Genomic DNA, 13453 nt, shown 5'->3' on the forward strand with positions numbered 1-13453 from the left:
AAGAACATAATTTATTTCTTGGATACATGTTTCATGTGATCACCCTATGCTGGTATAGAATATCAGGGGGCATTTTATGAAGCGTTTTGTGCAAGAAATTTGTCTGACAAATTTGCTCTCAGCCAAACAGATACAAGGATTTTAGTAGCTTATAACAGTTTGTCCAAAAAAAAACACCTGATGAAACCCTTCATGAAATGCCCCCCCTGATGCAGAATAGAAGGCCTCATGAACTCTTGAAGTCTCATCCAACTGTAGATGATCAATTTTACGCAAAAGCAGCATGCTCCACCCTTCTAAAGATTGAAAGGGCACTAGTTAAATAGTAATGGTAGTTGGTATGAAATTATTATTTAGAATTTGTGCATAACTCTATGCAGATGTATATCTTCCTTGAAGGTCCATTGTGTTTGGAATTCTTGGGTATTTTCGTTGCAATTCTGAAAATTTCCGTCAATTCAGTAATCAACAGTATGACGGGACCATGACTTCATCTTGGTTGACACAGACAATTTCTTTCAGAGGCGTTTGTGGTTTTTGTTGACGTGAACCTTCCAGGTTTTCTCTCAGGGTCAAACCGTCATTGTCAGCACAGAGATGCGAAATTATGCAATGTCATGAGCCCCAATTTTGTGAACAGCATTTCGCAAGAGAAGAAGATGGCAATTACCATAGGGGCACATTGAATGCAGGGATCTGTAGAGTTAAAATTAAAAAAAAAAAATCAAAAAAGTTCCATGGCACCAATACCATGGTGTGCTTTACAGCAAGTAAAAATTAGCAGTGACCAGGGAGGTGGTCCACCCCCCTGCAGTGACTGCAGTGATCTTGGCAGCAGTTCATTCATACCTGATCAGCTATCAACATTTCTGAGTGTTGTTATTGGAATGATTTTAATTACATAGAGTATGACAGTGAATTGCCTATTTATATTAATGCTTGTACATATTGTACAACTAAGGGTTCTGCGTTCTCTTGTTCTCATTTACATTCAATGCATGTATGTTCCCACAGTCCTTGAACCTACACTTGTACACATAGCACGCCCAGTTTTAAGGCATGTCGCTATTAATCAAAGCAAGCAAGTCTAAAGCTCACTTCAAAATTTGTCATGGCAGATTTATTCTGTCTCACTTTCATTTTGTTCTGATTGTGCAATTCTAGAAACAACTGGGGAAAAAAAGGGGAACCTTTCATGTTGGTAAGGGTTTGGTCACTTTAAGCCTTTTTGTGGCAGGGACTATGGACAGTGTGTGCAACGGCAAGAAATTTTTCGTGCTTATCGGAACTCAGAGCACAGAAAGGCTGAAGGATGCATTTTGACATTTGCCATTGATTGATGGGTGCTAGTAGGTGATGATACTTTGAAAATGAAGGCTCATGAATGTTGAATGTTAGGACAGTGTTTCATTCATTTCATTTCATTCATTCTATTTTACCACAGATAAAAAGCTCAATCAGCAAAAGCTGTTTTTCAATGGGGCCGTAAATCAATGAACATAAATCATATTAACATGATAAGAAATGACTGAAATAAAAACAAACAAAAATGTCAATATTTGTTGCACTACATCAACAGAGTAAAGTGTCGCATAATAATTTTCATAACACAAATCTACACAGTAATTACAGAGTATACACCAATATAACAAAATATAAATCATAAATATAAACTTATATCTGAAAATAAAATTTAATCAAAAATAATATGCAAACCAAAAATAATATCTTTTTAAAAACTGACCTATAAGATATCGCCGCCCCACCCTCTGTTCAAGACGTTCTCTTCAGCTGTTCTACAGAAAGCATTTTTTGATGAGCTCTGTTCTCGGTGATCCGTATGTGGCTCCTTCTCAATGGTTTGGAGTCAGTTTACCAACGTGAAATGAGAAAAGTCATAAATGTATGGAAAAGGGTCATTGCTGCCTTAAGCGAATAGCACATCATCTATAAACTGGCTTTAATGAACGGTCCAGAATCAGACCAATGGAATGATTGAGGTTTCATGAAGAGATAACACCTGAAGTATCATTTCAACTTGGAGAATTTTAAAGATTCCTATATTTTGGCCAATCAGTGATATTACTCCCAACCACATACTCAGCAGAAATAATGCTGTTGTTACCTCACACATTTTATTTTTCATTTGATTTGTACACTAGTCCTTACTAAATGCCCTTTTTGACATGAAATCAATGAAATTTACATCAAATTATTGTGGTCCGTTAATACTAATAGCCTGACAATGATGACTTTTCATGAGAAGGGCTTGTTGTGACTGAATTTGAAGACCAAAATCATACTTTTTGTGATTTTTTAATTTATTTGATATATATGTATTTAGCCAGTGGCAGAGATCTGATGTGATGACATTAGAAACTCCTGTAGTCTGCGTTTTATGTTAAATTTTCCTTTTATGGCTGTTTGGTGAAAATATGTGATATTTCATAAACTGGGTAACACTCGGTCCTGTCTTGATGAAACCTGCACAGTTTGTCTAGTATTGCTGTAATTATGAACGTAGTATTGAATTGCAATTTAAGGATACTAGTTGGGCAATAAATCTGCCTGTACTGTGTTTTTAAATAGGTAGAATGAATATATAAATTTCAGTCAGCAGACTGTTTTCAGTAATTTGATCGTCAAACTTTAATTCTAAAAGTTTTTTTTTTCTCTCTATCTCTTTCTCAGAAACTTATATGTTTGTGTCATAGTCACTCAACTCATTTGTCTCCCGATTGTTAGAAAGTCAGACACTTCTGTTCTTTTCCTGGAGATTTTTGTTTTTTGTTTTTGTCCGGAAGCTCTACTGTTGAGGCTTTGATGGTGGCTCATAAACCAGTTGCCTTGTGCATAATCGTTAAGTCATAATCAAAGAACATCTCACGCCCTAGACACTCATCATGAGTGCAAAACTCTCGCCCCAATCAAATTATCCGTTTGACAGGGTGCTGGTGATGACACTTCCTGTGTGAAAAGTTTAAAGCCTGTGTGAAAAGTTTAAAGGAACACGCAGACACTCACAGGGTATAATACCTGGAAATTCACCTCATTGGTCTCCAGGGGTTTAGAGATAATCAGTGTTCTGCCCCCCCCCCCCCCCCCCCCCCCCAGGGTTCATGATGATACAGTGGTACTCCACGATCACAAATTTAACCACTCACGAATTAGTCAGGAAGTCCTGTTGTGCAAAAATTAGACCGGCTGAATGTATGGCATGTATAGTTCTTCTATAATTCTATAGTTCTAGTTCTTCTCAGTGTTTAAGTATGACCCTGATGAGAGTGTAAACCTGTCTGTTTGGGTGTTCAAGGAAGGTGTTGCCTCCCAAGAGATTCAAAATTAGGAAAATCCAGGAAGAAAAATTTAGGAAAAGGGCCGACTCCATCTCTTTAAGAGGCACTCAAATGCACATTCCATTATGGTTGACACAGAAAAGTCAGATAGACACAAGAATGAATTTTCTTAAAAACCAGGAAAATGGAGGTTTTCAGATATCTTTTGTAAATCAGTCACAGTGATTAAAATCACAAATCCAGATAATGTGTGATTAGTGATAATGTCATCGTTTCATGTAAACTTTTCTGCTTTTTGTAAAAAATGAAACTGACTTTACACTTCTTATAATTTGTCGTTTGAACTGTCTCTTTGCCAGAAGATTTCAAAATCATATATCCCACATTAGTAGGTTATAGTGTGTGATTGCTACATTCATGAAGATGATTTGATGCAAATTCAGTTTGGGGAAGAGTGTGTTCAACCCAGTTGTATTTATGCATACTATGAGAGACACGCATTGTAACAGAGAGTCCAAACATACAACTGCAGTGATCCAAAAGTAAAATGACATTGTATCATACCAGCATTACACATACATGGAGTGGGACTATGTAAAGCCCTAGAAACAATGATTTTGATTGTATAAATACACCAAAAAAAAAAGGGAAAGAATAAATCATCTTGTTTGTAAATGAAGCGAAAATTCCCGTTTTGCACCAAATGTGTGTGTTCGCATATAATTCATAATCATCTTTCATTCACATGGGTATGAATTCATTGTAACGGATCATTTTCATCATTATCATCTTTCTTTGTTGTCGATGGCTGTGGTTCCCAATATCTTGATTGACGCTACAGTGCTTAGCTGTCTCTGAATGTTGACCTTGGCTGGAAACGTAGTCTATTAGCTGCACTTATACGTACTGCATTTATAATTGACGGGTCTTGATGGTTTTGATGGTTGTGTCAATAATGTAAGGACTATGAAACACGATGTAACAAGCTACATGTAAATAGGGGCACACATTAGTTTTGCCGCAGTAGTGCACACTGTCAACCTGGCACAGTAGCACAAAATGCCTGTATGAAAGCACTTGACTTTTTGAGGTCATGGATTTTTTTTTGGGAAAAAAAAATCAGTGTAGACTGCAATTAACCCATTGAGGATGAGTTCCGAGAATACTCGGGAAAGTGTTTATGGGAAATGCGTGTTGTAGCAAAATCAGCCCCTCCTCAACAGGTTAAGAGCTATGCTACCATAATCACCATTCTTTTAAGGGGGGGGGGGGGGGAATCCAGTGTCAGGATACAAAAAAGGTCTAATATTCTGGTTTTGCATAACAACAGTGCCCCACATGCACAATTCTGTGTATGCAAGAAGCAGCTATGTGTGCCATTTTGTTTTCCTTCATTGTGGTTAGACATTGATAATTAATGCTTTGTGGGCATGGCCAGTCATATATGGAACTAGAGGAGCTCTGAAAGAGCAAAAGTCTGCTGCTGCCATAGGTTTACTATTATATGTCATGCAATTGTGGGTGCATTCTTTCAAAAAAAAATCATGGATACACATCATGGTCCAAATCACCACCAAAAAATTAGACATGTACACATAAACAACACAGGCAAAAAGATAACCTCCTTGGTGGAGGTACATATATTTAGGTTGCACTAAGCTCACATCATTGGTAGATAGAGCAAGGAATAGAGTAGGCCTGCTGGTTGATGTTGCTGATGAACTGCTAGCATAACAGATGTAGTCATTAGGCAACATCAGTCATTGAAGATGGGGTGTCAAAGATCGTATGCGTCATTGTAATGAAACATATAATTTGAATGTGCGATTGTGTATATTTTTGTTTATGTGTGTTTTGGATTGGCAAATGCATCCTGAGTAAATCATCCCCAATTTCAAACACCAGGGGGGCGTTTCATCAACGAGTTCGTCGGGGGTTTTCAGCGACGAATTTGCTATCAGCCAATCAGACGCAAGGATTTACACCGACAACTGTTAAAAGCTAATGAAATTCTTGGTCTGATTGGCTGATAGCAAATTCGTCGGTGAAAACTCCGACGAACCCGTTGATGAAACGCCCCCCCAGGGGGGTGTTTCATCAACGTTTGTCGGCGCCGACAACTTGTATCACCATAGTAGCAGTCAGTGACCAGAGCATCTCAGCCAATAAAAACCAAGGATTTTGCTGAAATTGGTCAGCGCCGACAGTTGTCAGCGCCGACAAACGTTGATGAAACACCCCCCAGGATAGAGCTACCTAGTACTGTCACTCTGCCTACTGCTTTGTATACACCACATCTGGTCTTTGGTACTCCCATTCTTTTTTTAACTTGTGAGAAACGAGGGCACAATGCCTCAGAGATCGTATGACAAAAAAAAAGAAAAGAAGATAATTCGTTAATGCCATGATTACATTTACACTACGATGTTTTGATAGTAAATGTGGTGTCACTTCCACGAAAAGATAAAGAGAAAGGGAGAGAAGTAGATGAACATCAGATAGAGATATGTGTAAAAAAGAATTGAATTCATAGACAGGTAAGAGAGATAGAAGAGTAAGTAAATATATGCAGAGAGATATAGAGTAATATATTGTGAGAGATGTATATACAGAGAGATATAGAATAATATATATTGTGAGAGATGTATATACAGAGAGATATAGAGTAATATATGTTGTGAGAGATGTATATACAGATCAGAGATATAGAGTAATATATATATTGTAGTGAGATATATTAGTGTAATACACAGAGTGAGAGGGATAGATTGAAAGACGGAGATAATGGATGATACACAGGGAGAAAGAGAGTGATAGATTGAGAAAGAGATAAAGGGTGATAGATGTACACTTGTGCATCAACAAAGTGATAGACAGATTGAGAGAAAGATATTGATAGATTGATAGCTCAAGAGAGAGAGAGAGAGAAGGTGAGAGATGAATATATGAAGAGAGAGAGAGATGGGGAAAGAGATGTTTACAGTGTGATCCTATGACATTAACTGTATGTGAACTGCACATTTTGCACTCCCAGCATGAGTGCACCTGCGAGGCAGATGCAGGACTGAGAGGGGGCGACGAGTTCATAAGCAGCTCCATAATGGATGTGAACATTGCGCTACATGCGTGTGCATTGTACGCCGAATGTATCGTCTGCCATCAGAGGAGAGACGAAGCGTTGTACAAGATATCAGTGACTGGTGAGGACAATACGGATATAATGTCACTTCAAGGAAGATCTCTGGCCGATGACACGACGCGCAAGGCAATCTCGTCTCTCGGTCGCAAGATAGTCTGCGGTTCCGGAGGGCTGGCTGCTTGGTAAACATGTCCGCACTGCTCGCCTTTAATTGGATTTGCCATGTAATGCTTACAAACCGTCTTGCCTGGAATGATCCAACCTCCTCCTCAGCCTTCTCTTGCCAGACACTGGATTCTCATACACACACATAGAGACCATGTCAAACCCTTGGCAGTGCCGTTGCTAGGATACCCGCCTCCATTCAGCATCCATCTCAAACAGCCTGTTTATTCACTTTGTAAAACATGAATTTTTAGGCTGATAAAACATGGATAAATAATCTGGACGGTGTCATTTCATGAAAGAGCTTGTAGTGAAAATTATGTTTCCTCTGTGGTTCTTACTGTAATTTGGCCTACACCTCAGTCACATGGTGCAGTATGCATTAAACACCCCTTTCTCCAACTCTACCCAAATACATGTCCAATATCTTTTCAAACTATTCAAAATTTTTGTAATTATCCTACAATGGTACATCCTAATTCCTATCCTTATCTGTATATGTAGTAAATGGACCAAAAGCAGAGCAAGTACTGATTTTGTAAGGCTGGTATTATCCCTCTGGACAATTATGGATCAAAGCTGTCAGCAGTATAAGGGTGTAAGATAACTGCAAAATCAATAACAAAACATGAAAAGATAATGAAATGCTGACTCCTTTGATGACAGGAGTATATGATTAATGCCAAATGGATTCGTACATTATGTATGCTCTTGATAAAATCACAAGTATGTTAATCAAGGAAGGAGAGACTTGGATAGTTATGTTTATGATATTAACTATTTCACTTTGATCATACTTCTTTCTTATCTCTGGCCTGCAGTGTATTATCAATTTCTTGAATTGTTATATGATTTCTTTTTATACTGAAGTATTAGTTTCTTTTGTTTTTGTATTGCCATTCTTGATTGTACTCTTAATGGAAATAGGGAAGTAAAGTAAGGAAATGCCACTGTAAATTTGTATTTTTTACATGTATGAGAAAGGCCCCTGTACGAATTCACTCCCCATTGTGGGGGGGGGGGGGTGGCAGGACTGAAATCAAAATCTTTGGATTGGTCCCTGTCAAAACAACAAAACAAAACAAAAAATGCAGTTATGACAATCATCTCTGTTGTGATGACATTCTCTATGAACAGTCCTCCACTCCAGCAAGCTATCCTCAGTCTTTGTGAATGAATTTTTTACCATTTTTTTTGCAGCAATAACAGATCAGGTCAAGTGTGGCAAGATTTCAGCTAGGATATAATGTCTGGAGCAGCCAGAGATGACTTGTTCCACAGTGAGCTGTGAATAAGATCGATGGGATTTTATAAGTCACTCGGATAGATGTCTTGTGGAGCAGACGGAAGACGGGTTTTGTGATGCTGAAATAATCAAACTAGTCAAATTATGCCGGGCAGGTTTTTAACAGGAGCAATGTAATCCGTTTACAGGAAGACTTCATTTTACCATTTTTCCGGGCAGCAACAGCCTTGTCAGTGATTTGTTTCTTTTCTTTCTTTTTTATTTATCTATAGGAATTTTGGAATGCACATTGATATGAGCATGTTAAAGGGAAATGCCAGCAAGAAAGGAAATGATCTCAAATTAAGTTACTTAATCAGAGGAACCTGGTCACTGAATAATTTCTTGAAGTGAGACAAAAATGTAAGAGGTAAGGGATTTTTTTTTTCATAGTGGGGCTACTACAGTATTCAGTGACTATAGCGAAATGAAGTTGAACTAAGGAAGGAAGTCATGTTAAAAACTTATTACTGAAACAGTAGAATTTTGTGACTTGAAAAAATAAAGCAACTTCAGCTAGTTAATTGGTACATATTGACAGATGTGGGTTACTGTGATATTTATTTCTTTTTTTAATTTGTTTTACATGTACGATGTTTATTTGCTCCATTTTACTTTTGTTCAAAATGTCGAAATCTTTTGAGTCAAATTTTGCTGAAAAACTCTACCAGTTGAATATTGCATTGTAGTATGGAGTATAGAGTGTCTTGTGTTTCATATAACAGAGATAGCTACATTGAGATGCCCTCAAAAGGGACATCTGACAATTCTACAGACATATATTATGATTGCCTCGTTATTTTGTAGCTATCACTTACCAAAAACGTTTTAGCTATGCCGTCTTTTTTTAGGTGTTTCTTCGCCGGCAACTCCATTTCTGGGTTTATTCTGCAACCATGGGAAAAGCTGAAAGGGCTCCCAAGCAATCATGTCGTGTGTTTTAAAGGGAGGAGTACCAGGGAATTGGATTGATGAGTTCATGCCTGCTTCCTCACGCCTGATTATCCCGGCCCCGCCGCCCCCTGCCGGCTGGGCGTTATAAGCTGTCGTAACCTGCTGGAGTTCGCGCAGCGTAGATGGTAAACCCATTCATCCTATGTCACCCGTGATTGCTTTGTCACGTCATTGGTCGTTATCAGCGAGACGCTTGGAGCAGTCCGCCCAGCTTAATGTGGATCCATTATACTGCTAATGAGTGCTGGCAGCCTGACATTGTCTAATTTTGTTCATAGTCCCACATGTTAATTTTACATGTACTCTCTGACACGCCTACCGGGTCAAAGTTCACAGCCCCTCCTCTCCTGTGCCCCTTTTCTTTACACTTGGAGCAGGTATGATGGCAGACACTGAGTGACTGCAGAGAAAATATCAGAAATTCGCTCTGAATAACGAATGCTTGTTTTTGAAGGGGCTCTCATCTGTGAGTGAAATAGATAGGTATATAGATAGACAAACAGACAGACAGACAGACAGACAGACAGACAGACAGACAGACAGATTTAGAGATAGAGGAAGTGATGCAAGAAGCCAGATATCCCAGAGGAAGCAGGAAGCAAGAATCTGCAGATAACAGAATGTGTACATGTTCGAGAACATTCCTGAAACAGTGCATTATCTACTGTTGTACAATTGTCAGTGATCACTTGTCAGATTTTGAAAATTTGTGAAATTTGCATCTTCAAGCTTACACTTTTTGGCATCATTTTTTTTTTAATCCCTTGACTGCCCTGAGATGTAAAAAGTCAATAGTACTGAAAAGTAGTTTTTGATGTGTAGCAGACTTCCTGTTTCAGACTAATACTGAACTCACAGAAATTATTTATGATCCAACCAATAATCCAAGACTTACTTCAATTGTACAAACAATCTAGCATGAGAGCTCATTAAGAGTCATGCATTTGAATGACAGACCATTAAGTTTGTGACAAGTATTGTATGGAATTTTGTTTGGTTTTTTGGCTGAAAATTCACTACTGCTCTGTGACATATTATGTTTAGAAATGATTTTTGAAAAGGATTTTCAGAAATGCAGTTCCAAACGAATTTGTTCGTTAGTGTGAAAACACTCAGGGAAAAGGCCGATCATTGTCATGGTAGTTTTGGACTGGGGGGGTATTAAGGTCAAGGTTAAACCTACCCAAATCACCCAGTTTCCGTTCAGACTGGGATACAATTCCTTTTCCAGACCAGAGTTTGGCGAGGAGTAATGTGATATCCTCTGGAAAGAGCTAGAAATTACCTCTTGTTCTTTCCTTCCTCAGTAAAAGGGGTGGATTGATCTACCTTGAAGAGACTCCTTACAAACAGGGGGCTTTTCTCAGGCCAAACAGGGGACAACAAGCATGAAAAGTTTTATGAGAACCTTGGTATGGATTAAAGGCACTGCTTATAAGTTTTTTCCAGTTTGAAAACTATGAGATGTGTGGTAGGTTTTATATGCTACCAGTCTCTGATATTGTATTGACTTGAACCTTTCAAAAAAAGTAGATTTCATTTTGTTTTTGTTTTTGTTTTTGTTTTTCCCTTAATTAAACCCATTGACGACGGGCTGATTTTGCTAAAACACGCATTTCCCACAGATACTTGCCCAAGTATGCTCGGGACTCGTCCTCAGTGGGTTAATTTGTTTGTGAAAGGTCAAAGGTTATGGCTGTTTACAATGTAAGAACAATATGAGACCAATACCATGTTTCCTGCCATTTGTAAATCTTTGGTAGGAATTGAAATTGTACCTCAGAAATAAAGAATGAAATGGACGTCATATCAATAGTATGTCTTAATCCATGCAAAATACTGTAAAATTTACCCTGCTTCCCTCAGACTGATTAACATTGTAGTAAATTCTTAGTACTATTGAAAAGGAATAATTGTCATGCTTATTATTTGTTTTGGTAATATGTTTTGTGTGTGGACAAATGGGGTTGAAAAGAATTAACACTCTTTTTGTCTAAGAAGGGCCACTTTTCTGGTTGCAGCAATGTACAGTTTACTATGGGATTATTCACTGGATTTCTATGGTAAATACCATTGGCCTGAAAAGTTAGGCTGCATTTAAGTAGAAAGATAGAACTATGTTTCAAAACACTTTTCAAAAGGCATTAATGAATGTGATTAGAAGTAGGTTTCTCGGGATACTGCATTTATGATCACGATTTGGGAGTTGTTACAGAAAGCAGCGGCTTTGCGTCATTTTACCCAGGAATTAGTGGTCAACTAAGGCATGCAATATGAACACATTCTTTCAAATAGCTTTTTGTTCATCTTCTTCATGTAGGCCTATTTAGGTTTTTGTGGCACAAACACATTTCAAATTGCCCTTCCAGATCAGTATTTCTAACCACAAATGAAAAGGTAGTTGCATTTGTATATATATATATATATATATATATATATATATTGCCAAAATATGCCTCAAACATATTTCAAACATATTTCTAATGGGGATTATGCATCAGAAAATTTGTAGATTAAAAAATGCACCCTAAAATTGCTGTCAAAACTGTGATATCAAATTACAGTTTTTGTATTTCAAGGTTAACTGCTGCATTGTGTTGACTCACGTCAGGTTTCTGCAACTTCTACCATTTAGAGAGCTGGTTTCCAGAGTATTTTGACAGAGGACTGAAAGATGAAATGTACTTGCACTTTATGATGTTGATGGGCAGTTTGTATCATCAGGGAGATTCCCTGGTATTATCAACAAGAGTCTGTGTTGGCCAGCCTATAGTCCCTTACCTAAGTTAAAGGAAGGGGAGCTGGGTGCTTTCCTTTCACATACCTGACCTTTTGTGGAGATTTCAAGGAGCTTTAAGCCCAATATGAATGACATTTCAAAACAGGTCATCCCTGACTTCATAAATCCCCCCTCAGCTGATCTATCCAAGAAAGGATTAAGATGGGGAAAGGTCAAAATTCGTTCAGAGATGGCGATTCTCCTCAATGTACAGTGAAGTTGATACTGTGACTGCACGCATGAGAAGCCAAGATGTACCTGATCAGTTTTAATGGACCCCGGACAGTGCCATTGCTTTATTGACAGTTGATGTAGCACTGATGATTGGACTCTAATAAGGATATATGTGCATTCCAGGTCTTTTAATACTTACAGGTAGATGGAGTTCTGATAAAACCTGTCATCTCTGATTAAATGTATGCAACTGACACATGAGGTTTGTCACGCACAAGGCCAACCCTTTGATTCTGAGATATAAATTGTCCATATTCCCCATAGGAGTAACACATGGCACATGCTATTCCCTCTAAAACAGTTGCTAAAGTATCATGGTTTGATCGTATCTCTCTATAAACTTTATTCATACTATATCATATGAGCCAAGGGCTCATGTGAGTTTTGTTACAATCACTTTTTGTCCATGAATCATCCATTTTGCATCGAGCAATATCTGTATAAAAATCAACATTTTTGTCTCCTTCTTTCAAAACCTATGGACTATAATTTCAATCAAACTTACCAGAAGTCATTTGTAGGGATAGTGGATGCAAAGCTTTTCAAGTAGGTGTAAGATGGCACCCATAAGGGCTTTTTACACTTGTAAATTTTTGCTTAGCCCCGGACCAACGGTGGGGCTAAGGGGGGGCCTTAGCCCCACCGTTGGTACGGGACTATCCTTAGCCCACTTTCTGTTTACACTCGTTTTTGCCAAAGTGGGCTAGCCCCACCGATAGTACGGTACTATCTGGCCCTGCAAAATAGCAGGGGTTAGCACCGCAATTGCGGTGCCAAGCAAGTGAGTGTAAACAGAACGAAAAAATAATCCTGGGCTAAGCGACGGAGACGAAGTTCGACGCCCACTGACCAATCAGAAACGAGGTAATCAAGTGCTGCCGGTGCGTCCGTGTACGTGTACAGTACACAGCGTAATTATGAATATTCATGTGGTTTGGAAAGTCCGGGGCTAAGAAATACGAGGTCAGTTTTCTCCTTAGCCCCGGACAAGAGATAGTACGGGACTAATTGGCGAGTGTAAAAAGCTGAAAAAATTGGTACGGGACTAACGATAGTCCTGGGTCAGAGAAAGTCCGGGGTTAAGAAACACATGTGTAAAAAGCCCTATAGGGGCCCAGAGACTGGATCCCAAAGACCAAAAAGTGCTGGACTTGAGGAAATCTTCTTCATAGCCAAAAGCATTACAGCTCAGATGTCTTGCATTGCAATATGCTTTGATGTGCATATAGGTGTACAATATGTGGCTCTGACAGTGATGGCCCAATTGAGCACTCCAGGGGAATAACAAGTTGGAGTAGGACCAAGAGATAAGATTCAGTTTTCATCCTCTTCAAAGTGTATCATTAGCTTTTCAGGAAACTTGCCAGCTTTCAATCTTATGCTAATGAAAGGAGCAACAAAGTTGCTTTGAATCATGGGTCAGGTCGATCCCATGGGACTTCTATGGAGCGGAGTGTTAAAGGCCCAAATGTAAGCAGTTGCCGTAAAGGAATCATCTTTTCCATAGCTACAAAAGAGATAAAGACTTGACAATTATTTTTATATCCCCAAAACAACATCTGTGATTTGAAAGGTTACTCTTAAAGGTCCTGTTAACCTTC

General features: G+C 38.6%; 1 protein-coding gene across 2 annotated transcripts in view; it reads left to right on the forward strand.

Moving 5' to 3' along the window:
• The window catches only part of LOC139727910 (tetraspanin-6-like), a 74949-nt gene that overhangs the window by 843 nt on the left and 60653 nt on the right, over positions 1–13453 (forward strand). The window contains exon 1 of one of the 2 annotated variants that reach the window (XM_071638881.1): positions 6509–6617. The exons of the other annotated variant lie outside the window; for it this stretch is intronic. The gene's annotated coding sequence lies outside the window, so the exon portion shown is untranslated. Of the gene's footprint in view, positions 1–6508; positions 6618–13453 lie in introns of those variants that run through there. 2 annotated transcript variants of the gene reach the window in all.

Source organism: Diadema antillarum, unplaced genomic scaffold (genome assembly GCF_040938485.1).
Source record: "Diadema antillarum isolate AM-2024a unplaced genomic scaffold, OU_Dant_1.0 seq00000160_RagTag, whole genome shotgun sequence".
Classification (NCBI taxonomy): domain Eukaryota; kingdom Metazoa; phylum Echinodermata; class Echinoidea; order Diadematoida; family Diadematidae; genus Diadema; species Diadema antillarum.